Raw genomic sequence first — 10628 nt, 5'->3', positions numbered from 1 at the left:
TGTGTTATTGATGCATGTCTATGTGTGTTGATGCTATGGATTTAGAGATTGTCAAGGCATAGTGCTTAATAGAATACTATTGTGGTTTATTTGATGCTTCATACTCATGTCTTGATGAATTGTGCCTCTCCCTTGGTTTCTTTAGTTTAATTTTCATGCACTTAACTTAGTTATAGTGTAGTTGCCTTAGTTATTAGATGGGAGGACAATCCATACTTGTTGTTTGATGTTCCATGCTTATGAATGCAAGTAATATTATTCTCTAACCATATGATGTGTTTGGATTGTGAGCTTAAAGGAAGGATTAACGACTTAGTTTGATGTATTGTGCTATTCACTAGGTTGCTTAGACAATATATGCTTAATTGGTCATCCATGCTTGTTAAAACAATCAATCACACACTCTCAAATTGCAACACATGTTTCCCCTCATTAATTATACATTGAATGTCTAGAATGGTGATGTTTAGTGGTGACCTCTAGACCCCAAGACCTCACTCTCTTGTTTTCTCTAAATTTCATTTAAATTGCTTATTTTACATTGAACTTGTTTAGTTTAGTTTGTAGTCTAATCAACCAAACACACCATCTCTTTATCACTCGACCTACTAACCTTGTACATTATTTCCATTGCTAGTGTACCCACAATCCCTTGGGATGATCCCTACTCACCCTAACTATATTTTTAGTTAGAGGTAGTAGTGGCATTTATAAATTTAAAACTTGGCCACACTATTTTGCACAAATTTGGTTGTACCCACGACGAACCACCACTTCACCACACCCTTATAACTATGGTCAGATGTGTTTCGCATGGGGAACTTTACATAATGTATAACCATGATTCGGGTGGCATCATGCTCACAACGGAATCGCCAAGAAGATGAATGCACATACAACATACAAACTAAGAATAATCTATCTTCGGTTGGACGACTCGTCTACCTAACTATGTTACACTAGGGCGTTGGACGGCTCGTCTTCCCTAAGCATGACCTATCAAAGTTCTTTCATTGCATGCCATGAAAACCATTGCTTAAGCTTCATCCCTATTGTCACTATAAGGATGATTTTGGTTCAATCAAGACAAATAAGCTTTCTAAGACATGAAAAAGGTTTCATCAAGAATGAATATAAGCATTAAAATCAATTACTCCCTCCGTCCCAAAATAGTTGGGCGCTTCGGGAACTATTGGAGTATAAGAGAATGACAAATGTAATTTCAAGGTTAAACAACTTGTTATACACGTACATAAATTTCCCCAAATATAAACACAATTAAATCAAAGTTACTTGGAGAGGGCTACATCAACTCCCTAGTTAAGAAGTTAGTCGTTCATGGACAAGGTAGAAGCCTCCATGGTAGAAGGAACACCATCTCCAAGCTAGCTACCAATTTTCCTCTTCAAAACCCTAAAACCCAATATTACTCTCTCTAGAAATATCTTCCCCAAAATGTGATATATGATAATGATGGTATAATTCAGGAAAAAAAAAAAAACTGATGGTATATGGAGTGTATATCTCCAAATGTGTGGTCAAAGAGCTCCAAAATCGTGTACCAAGGGCTTGCAACTAGATCCATAATTTTAGGGGTCAAAGTTGTTTTTTAACAACCTTTCCAACTAAGCTTCTTAAAGTTGTACGACTGGTCGCCCATGGGCGACGACTGGTTGTCGCAGGTCAAGGCCTTTGCTGCGCGCGCCGTGGCTTCCTGTGCGACAATGGGTAACCGGTCACCCTTAGGGACGTTCGGTCGGTGAGATAGGGAACTTTTGTTTTGGGGCTCAACTTCTGGGATTAATGAAGGCAACCGGTCATCGCCAATGAGCTGTGACTGGTGACCGGTCGTAGGTTGATGGATGGCACTCTTTGCTCTTGGGCTTGGATTGAGCTTTGACCCAATACTCGCCTTCAATTACGCCCACAATTGACCATGGTCTTGGTCCAAGTACCTTAAAGTCTTCATTGGAAATTGGCTTGAATGGAGGCATCATTTGACAGCTCGGAATTCCCGCTTTACTTGATTTGGGGATACTTACCTGAAAATAGCAAAAACACGGAAATGATATAAAAGCATAAAATAAATCTAGGGTAAAGTACAATGACACCCCTTGAGGTTTGGGTTAAAGACAGATAGATACAAGTTGGTTTATTTTTGGACAATGACACCCCCTGATAAGATTTGTAATCCAAATAGAGCCTAAAAACATGTGAAAAGTCTACTTTAACCTTCATTTGATTAATTTTAATGGTAAGATATCAAAATAATTAGAGGACCGAATTACCCTTTTCCTATATATATTATACCCTGGACAAAAACAACCACACTAGACCATGCCTCATCATAAAACATATAGGCGCTAATGTAATCTTAAAGCACTGCCCCCAATCTAAACTCCCAAAACCCAATTTCGTCTCTCTCAACATTTTCTCTCTCTGCTCTAAATCACCGTAACTATAGGGATGGCGACGGTTGTTGTCTGCTATGGGTTGTGGTGGTTGTTGACTTTGGGGATGGTGGCGGTGGTTGTCAACTATGGGGATAACGATTGTTGACAGGGATGATGGCTGTGGTGGTTGTATGGTGGGAAATGGCAGTGGCGAAGCCGACAATTGCAACCCATCCCGCCACCGAAAGACATCAGCATGACGCAGACGCCGTCATCAACGCCTCCACCACCACCAGTTGTCGGACCTAAAACATCCTCCGACCTAGCATCCCTTGCAAATGGAAACCCTCACGCGTGTCACCAAAGTAGCCAACGAAAAGCTTCGGTAACCCTCATTTTCAGTTTCGATGACCCATCTCAATTCTTCAATCTCCACCTCCAAGCTATCTCCGGTGATCCTTGCTCGTGATCGAACCCCAAAGATCCCTTAGAAATCATGCTCGCCCCTACATCGTTGTTCACTCTTGCTCGTCAGAACCGCTACGGGGCACTGTTGCGGTCAATCCGTGCATGTGGATTTGATCGGCCTCCATTTTTTTGCTGGCGGTGGCAGCTCCCTCATCGTCGTGGTGGCGGCAATAGTGAATGCACAATGGTGGGTGGTTTTGGGGATGGAGACGATGGCGGGTTTGAGGGAGAGGCAGTGGTGGCTTGTTTGGGCTAGGGCTAGGGTTAGGGTTAGGGGAAAGAGAAGAAGAGTGTGAAGGGAGAGAAAAAATGGGGTTTTCAGATGGGTTGTACCCGGTAACTCATTTACACCTATTTGATCCAATGGTATTTATGTCAATTGAAAATGGTTGTATTGTTTAAATTGATAATTTAATGTGTCAAAGGGCAGTAACGTCAATTCACCATCGCCGGGTGTCTTTGTCAACTTTATCAAACTTGAGGGGATGTCATTGTTCAAAAATAGGCCAACTTATATCTATATGTCCTTACCCCAAACTTGAGGGGGTGTCATTGTACTTTACCTATAAATCTAACTAGAGAGCTAACATATGCAAATAAAAGGGCTTGAATGCACAAAATTTCGGCACTTATCACATGGATTGGGCTTCAGCCCAACCCAAGAATAGGCACTAGACATGGATTGAAAAGGAAAGATGGCATGCAGCAGATGGGCCAAGGGAAGTTTAGAATAGATCCAAAGATCAATTTGATTCTCAGGTGAGTGAACCTAACATTCTTCCTTCCTCTCATCTTCCATTGGCCTGCCGGCGGCGTCTTCAGGAGTAGGCAATTCTGCAGAGCTTGTTGCCAGGGTGATCGACCACTTTGATATTGGCGTAGGGCAGTAAAATCCCGTTTTCCACACTTCCAGCAACTTCCAGCTCATTTTTGACCAAGTTAGAGCTGGATTCACTAGTGAACTACAAACTTAAGCTACTCTGAATCGTGTTTACAGGTCTTCAAATGGGAGCTCTATCTGATTTTTCAGTCAAAAGTTACAGCCAAATGAATGTGACAGCTCTGATATTGTCTTTCCAGATTTTTGTGTTGTGCTGTCCATTTCCTGATTAATTTTGACCCATTTAGAGTTTGATTCATGAAATGCACAAAACTACAAAGTTATAGTTCTCCAAGTCTTCTTTCACATATGTAATTTTCTCATCAATCTGATTTCTGAGTTGAAAGTTCTGGCCAAACAACTATAACAGCTTTGATGTTGAGTTCCAGATTTGTCTATTTTTCTGCTTCCAGCTAATATTTGACCAATTTGGAGCCGGATTCATGAAATTGACAAAACTACAAAGTTGTTGTTCATTGAATCAGCTTTCCAGGGATATAAAGTACAGCTCAATCAGACATCTGTAGCAACTGACTGCACTACTACTATTAGAGTGATTATATTGCAACTGAGGCTGAATGCGTTCTTAGTTTACTGTGTTAAATATGTTTTTCCTTAATTAAATAAGATTCAATGTGCTCAGATATGTGAAAGATTTTGAGATGCAATTGTCTGGAAAGTAAGTGAATGTGGTTTTTCTCTGTTAGATACAGTTATCAGAAATTGGCCAGCTTTTGGGAAAATTAATTTACCTGGACTAGTGGTTACACTTCTTATATTCTAGGAAGTGCCTTTCATCACATGGTTGGAGTGACGGATAAATGTTGGAGGGCGGATTATTTGAGAAGTAGAACTTGGTCTATGCTGATTATTGGTGAATCATTTTTTGCACTGGTAGTAGTGTGGATCTTTTGTCAATATTTAAGAATTTTTGGCTGAGGCCTAAAACGGTTTTTGATATTATTCTTGTGTCTGAGCCTTGGTTTGGTCAATAAGTACTTGAAGGGTATCGTTGGAGACCCTCATGCCCCATGCCGGAGCATTTGGAAGAATATTCGAAGATAAGGAACTTCTGCAGTTCCAAGTTTCCAACTGAAACAGTCATTTGGAAACTTTTTTCCTTTCAGTATCATTTAAGTTGGGAATAGCCTCACCCCAATGGAGCTCTTTTATTCTCAGTGTGTGTGTGTGTGTGTGTGTGTGTGGTCTGTTTTTTTGCTTCTCTTTGGCTCTTTTGTTTTACCTTTCAAGAAAGGGTTCTGGGGCATGCTTAAACAAACCCAATAGTGTGGAGCAAGAATATTGAAACCTGCTTTCATCCATTTTACAATTTGGTTCTCCAGTTTCTTTGGTCAGCCTATCTATCTTCCTCAATAGTAGTTTTAAAACTGGTGAACAAAATTATCTCATAGCTTTTTCCATCCTGATAAGGTGGTGGTTGACAGTGTGTCTGTGATTGAGAAAGTTTTGAAAATCATGCAATGCCACAGATTTTTGGCTTCATAGTTGATAATCTCATAATTGAATTCATAATAAATTTTGTTTGTGAAAAAAAGGAAATCCTCATAATGGGATTCGTATTTTCTGCTTTAGCACCAGATATTTTGATATAATCTGTCGAGATAATAATAATAATTTGGATAATAGATATATCTGGCTGAGACTTCATATGTCAATTGCTCTCATAATTTCTTACTTCAGAAAGTTCTAGGACCATAGGTTGCAAATATATAGTTTTGAAAATTTTCAAGAGGCCTCGGAGGTTCCGTTATTTGGTATTTTATAGTTTATGCACATTCATATTATATTTTATTTATGCCAATCTTCTGTCAAGTTACTGTTGGAGGTTAAAGCGTGAGATAGAAGCCAACATTTATCCTTTCTGTTTCTCTTACTGCAGTGCATATCGAGCATTGTACATTTTAAACTTCACTGAGCCTCATTATATACATTGGATAAGTAAGTCTCTCTCTCTCTCTCTCTCTCTCTCTCTCTTGTTTGTGCGTGCATGCATTGCGTTGTGTGCTCATGCTCACGCATTTAATGCTAACTTGATGAATCGCTATGTTTCATTTAATGCATCTAAATATTTATTCATTTATGTAATGGTTCTGCTATTGCAGCTTGGATATCAGGGCTTATTCAGACATTACTTTATGCTGATTTCTTCTACTATTACTTCCAAAGGTATACGCTTTGATGTTCGAAAGTAAATGGAAGCATAAATTTGTTCTTTGCATAAAACATGACTCGTTTTATTGTAATAGTTTGCAGCTGGAAGAACAATGTTAAGCTTCAGTTACCAGCTTGAGCTTGTATTTTGACAAATTGTTGGCAGGCTAAGGATTCCAAGAAGCATGCAAGACTATGAATTTTTTGTATCGCAGGTGCTTGGTTTTCTGGTCTTGTCACCCCATCATTTTGAGTGCTCTAATTGGCATGTTAAGCACAACATGTGTTGCTGCTACTATTATTTTTTTCATCAAGCGGGGTTTTTTTTCACCCCATATATCGGATGTTTGATTTACTGTGTAGTCGAGCAGGGATTTTAGGGTTTTTTTTATTTGAAAATTTGGTATTGGAAGTAAAACAAATTCATGTGGTTATGTTGATTCTCTGTTAAGAGTTGTATTCCTTGTTATTTGATACAGAGTGGATGTATTGACTTAGAAGGACAGTCCAAAATTTTTTGATAGTTTTGAGACAAGAAGTTGCAGCTTCCATTGCAAGCTGGGTTAACCCCTTTGCGCAGATCGACTAGTTCCTTTGCAATGAATTGTGTGTGTGTGTGTGTGTGTGTGTGAGAGAGAGAGAGAGAGAGAGATTGGTGTCTATAGTTAAAACAAAAGCCAGGACATTAACACCCATTGGAAGTGTATTTGTATGGATTAAAGACTTGCATGCTAGCCTCATAATAAGTCCTAAATTTGAGCTCTATGGAACCACTTGGTCCACTTAGGCTTGAGCTCCATAGAACCACTTTCTTAGGGCTAACAAAGATTGTGTATGGCACATCAAGCTTATGTCTAGGTCATGACTTGTAGGGAATAATCAGTTTCCTTACCCACCCAGTAATTTCTCCTTATCAGTTCCTACCATTAATTTTGTAAACGATCTAAGCTATCCAGCCATCAAACCTTTCATTTTTGGCTGTTTATGATTATTTTTGAGAAATTTGTACATAGTCCCGAGCCAATCATTAACAGGCAAGCGAGTAAATGTGTCAGACTTTTGTTCAATTTGTTTTGCTTCGTGTCAACTTTGGCCGAAATCATATAATAATGGCTCAATTTTGAGAATTTTACGACATGCAATTGATATTTTCATCATTGGAAGCATACAAATTGTGTGTGTGTGTGTGTTGTTGTTAAAATTTGAAGTCTTGGTCACTAAGGCATTGTTAACCCTAAAAAGAATGATAATTTATACTTCCAATGATGACCCAAGTACTCCTGATCCCATACAGGATAGTTTAGTTGATCCTCAATTTGTATAAGGAGTTTACATCTTCACATTTTGTTCGTGTGAGGAGTTCACATCATCACATTTTGTCCTTCAAAGTGCTTTGTCTTGCTGTTGTAGTGAGTGCTATTTCATCAAAAGAAGCAAATATTTTGTTTGTTTGACCATGGTCCAATGATAATGAATCTATTGTAACCCATATAAAATAATATAAACATGGGTTTTAAATATTATGTACTATATTATTAATATCAAGTAAAAAATAAATTTTCTGTTGCCATCCTTGGGAACTTAATATATATATTATGCACTATTATTAATAACAATTAATATCCACAAATGCTTCATTTAATATGTAATAGTGCATAATTCATTTACCGTGACCATTATATAGTAATATTTTCTCAAATGCTTCACTTGGGAAGATCCTAATTTATACAATAGGATTAGACAGGGTTAAAACTTTTTATTATTATATATATAATATTTGCTTATAATATATTTTTAATTAATTTTAAGATTCTAATTTGTATTCTTATTAATTTTTAGAATAAAATACAGTAAACCCAAGTTGACGCGCAAAATTTTTGTGTAAGGTTTACACAAAAATTTCGTCTTCTATTAATCATTAATTGTGCTACATGCTAAATTAAGTGTGTCACATATAATTTGTGTTCCGACTTTGAATGAACAACTCATACACGAACTTAATTTTCGGAAAAAAAAAAAAAAAAACTCAGACACGAACTTTCTACGAAACTTCCGTTTATACAGTTTCCTATATAAGAAAGGGCAGCCTATTTGAGAAAAACTAAACAAAAGTCCTTTTCATCACAACCAAAATCTCCCGCCCTTTTCATCACAACCAAGCCCACCTCCTTCACCAATTATGTCTACTCTCGACCCCGAAGCTGCAATGGTTGAGCATCATCAATATCCCCAGCAAATGCCAGAACCAGCAGTAGTCATTCCTAATGCCCTTGGTGTTGATGTTGGTGGTGTTGCTGCACGTAACAATGCCCACTACAATGTAGATTGGCCGGTGCTAGTAATCGGATTTTGCTTCCAATGGGCAGTTGCAGTCGCTGTTCAATCCTTCCAAACTAGTGCCCCGATCTCACTGTCTGCGAGCTTCCACTTGCTATGTCTCGCAATGGTGGTCGCTGTGGCTGCGCTGTTTGTGTCCAAGTACATCTCTCTAAGTTCCCGAATCGAGCCCGAGTGCTTGAGCATGTTGGGGTCCTATTTGGTGTCACGGCCTTCTTTTCACCATCACTGTACCTTTCCCGCTCGGCCTTAAGCTCATTTACTGGACCATCTATGCTCTTTCTCTACTTAGTTATTTTTCTCTGTATTCACCATTAGCTTTGTGTTTTCTTGTTTCAATTACTTTCATTAGGCACTAAGGATTACGATGGTACTTTCTCACATTTCAAAGTAAAAGGTCGAAGGTTCAAGTCCCCATAGAAGTAATTGGAAGTGAGTACAAAAGTTAGGGCGAATCAGTGGAAAATGTATAGTTTATAATTAAATGAAAATGAAAAATTAAATGAAGCATGATTTCTTTAATATTTTCTAAAATGAACAGTACCAAGTTCTTATCCCGTTAGAATATAGTCTTAGGGAGGGAGGACTCGAGATAGATAGACCCAATCTTGGGTATTTCACAACATGGATACTCTATGGCTTGAATTTTGAATCGATCTTTTGGATTTGGAATTGAAAAACATACAATGCTCCCGAACACAACATTATCGATTTTTATTATTTTCATTTATGTTAAACCATACGGTATCTCTCAAATGGGAAACTGATATTGGCTATAATTATGTTCTTGACAGGAAATGGTAAAATGAATTTAGGAAAAGGGTGCAGATTATATCATGGGTTTCTAACTCCCTTTTAATATGGAGACAGGAAATGGTGTGTTTATACGCTTGGCGGCATCGAATCAACACCTTGAATTTGGGATTGAAAAAGCATGACACGAGATACAAATATTTAAGCTTCACTCAAAATTCTAAGTACCCTTATATTTACTGAAAAAAAAAAAAAAAAAAAAAAAAAAAAAAAAAACAACAACAACAACAACAAAACTCTAAGTGCCCTTATATACTGAATCATAAGAGAATACCAAACAGAGTTTACAACATGTATGCAAAAAATGAGTTAAAAAATATTATTGGGTTACGAAACAATAATTCCCGACAAAATACGTCAATTGTTTGTATGGGAAAACCTCGTGAACTATTCAGTCTAAAGTGAACCGATCCACTATGTTTGAAACAAAGTACACCGAACTTTGACTCTGGCTCACACCCTATCGTTCTACCAAACACTAATTGCTGACAATTCTCTGATTTTGCGACTCCCCGTCCAACACCAACTTGACCTCAGGCTTATGCTTTATATTTGTAGAAAAGTAGTAAGTAGACCAGACAACACTCCTTGAATGCTCTAACCCTTTCAAAGTATGATCGATTTTACTTATGTTCTTTAAGATCTGAACTCGATGTAGAAAAATTAAATCATGCTCTTTATTCGGAATCTCTGAATCTTCAATATAGCTCCAATTCCGATGAGATAGAGAACAACATAACTATATCACTCATGAATATATTTGTGTGCCCTCAAAAATAAATTCAGAATAATTAGATTTGATTTTTTGAATTTTTCTCTCTCTAAAGGCTTTCTCAAAATATATAATTGTTTTCCCTAAAGCCATCAAATAAACCTAGATGACTACCAAGGTTTATATAGAGTTTAATATGTCCTATTCCCTTTAAAAATATGAAAAATTTCGTGTATAGGACTTGGAAAGAAGTTGGGATCAAAAAGGAAACAATCAGAAGAAGAAACTGAAAGTTCTAATGCTATCAGGACTCTTGGTACCGGTTCCCAATTTTGGTTCTGGTTCAAGAAGTCAGAAACCTTTCTGACGCACTTTGGCCACCGATTCCCAACTATGGTACCAGTTCAAGAAGGGCAGTAAACAAACCTGTTGTGGACTAAGGTTTGCAACCGGTTCAAGGATTCTCCTACTAGTTCCGAATGGATCTATGTTTCCTTCAACCTTCTAAACTCTCTAAAGTGTCCTCACTCACTCACATACCTTCCTAAAGCATTGTTCTTATCATCTCAAAGTGTAGTAAATCATGAACACTTGAACTTCTTCAAATTTGCAATCGATCTTCTTCAATCTTGAATTTTAGAACTGAAAAATAACAACTCGATCGGACTTGTTTTGACAACGAAATTAGCCAATTATAAAATATATCTCACAATCTCCCCCTTTGGCAATTTCATGACAAAACCCTAAAAACAATCCAACAATCTACCCAAGTAGGAAAGTAAATTACAATGATTGTTAAATGAAATAAACCGCGAAAATTTCTTGAACCTTATGAAGCTTCAACACATGTAGC

General features: G+C 37.6%; 1 long non-coding RNA gene across 1 annotated transcript; it reads left to right on the top strand.

Annotated features, from left to right (window-relative positions):
* Positions 1-5667: 5667 nt before the first annotated feature.
* Positions 5668-6380, top strand: LOC132299578 (uncharacterized). Its single transcript, XR_009480151.1, has 3 exons — positions 5668-5700; positions 5865-5928; positions 6016-6380. It is a non-coding gene; the product is annotated as an uncharacterized LOC132299578 (long non-coding RNA).
* The last annotated feature ends 4248 nt before the right edge of the window (positions 6381-10628 follow it).

This window comes from Cornus florida, unplaced genomic scaffold (genome assembly GCF_030987335.1).
Source record: "Cornus florida cultivar Cherokee Brave unplaced genomic scaffold, ASM3098733v1 CherokeeBrave_3.0.0_Hap2_Chr01, whole genome shotgun sequence".
Lineage (NCBI taxonomy): Eukaryota > Viridiplantae > Streptophyta > Magnoliopsida > Cornales > Cornaceae > Cornus > Cornus florida.
Note: the sequence above shows the minus strand (reverse complement) of the source record. Positions and strands in the feature narration are given on the sequence as shown.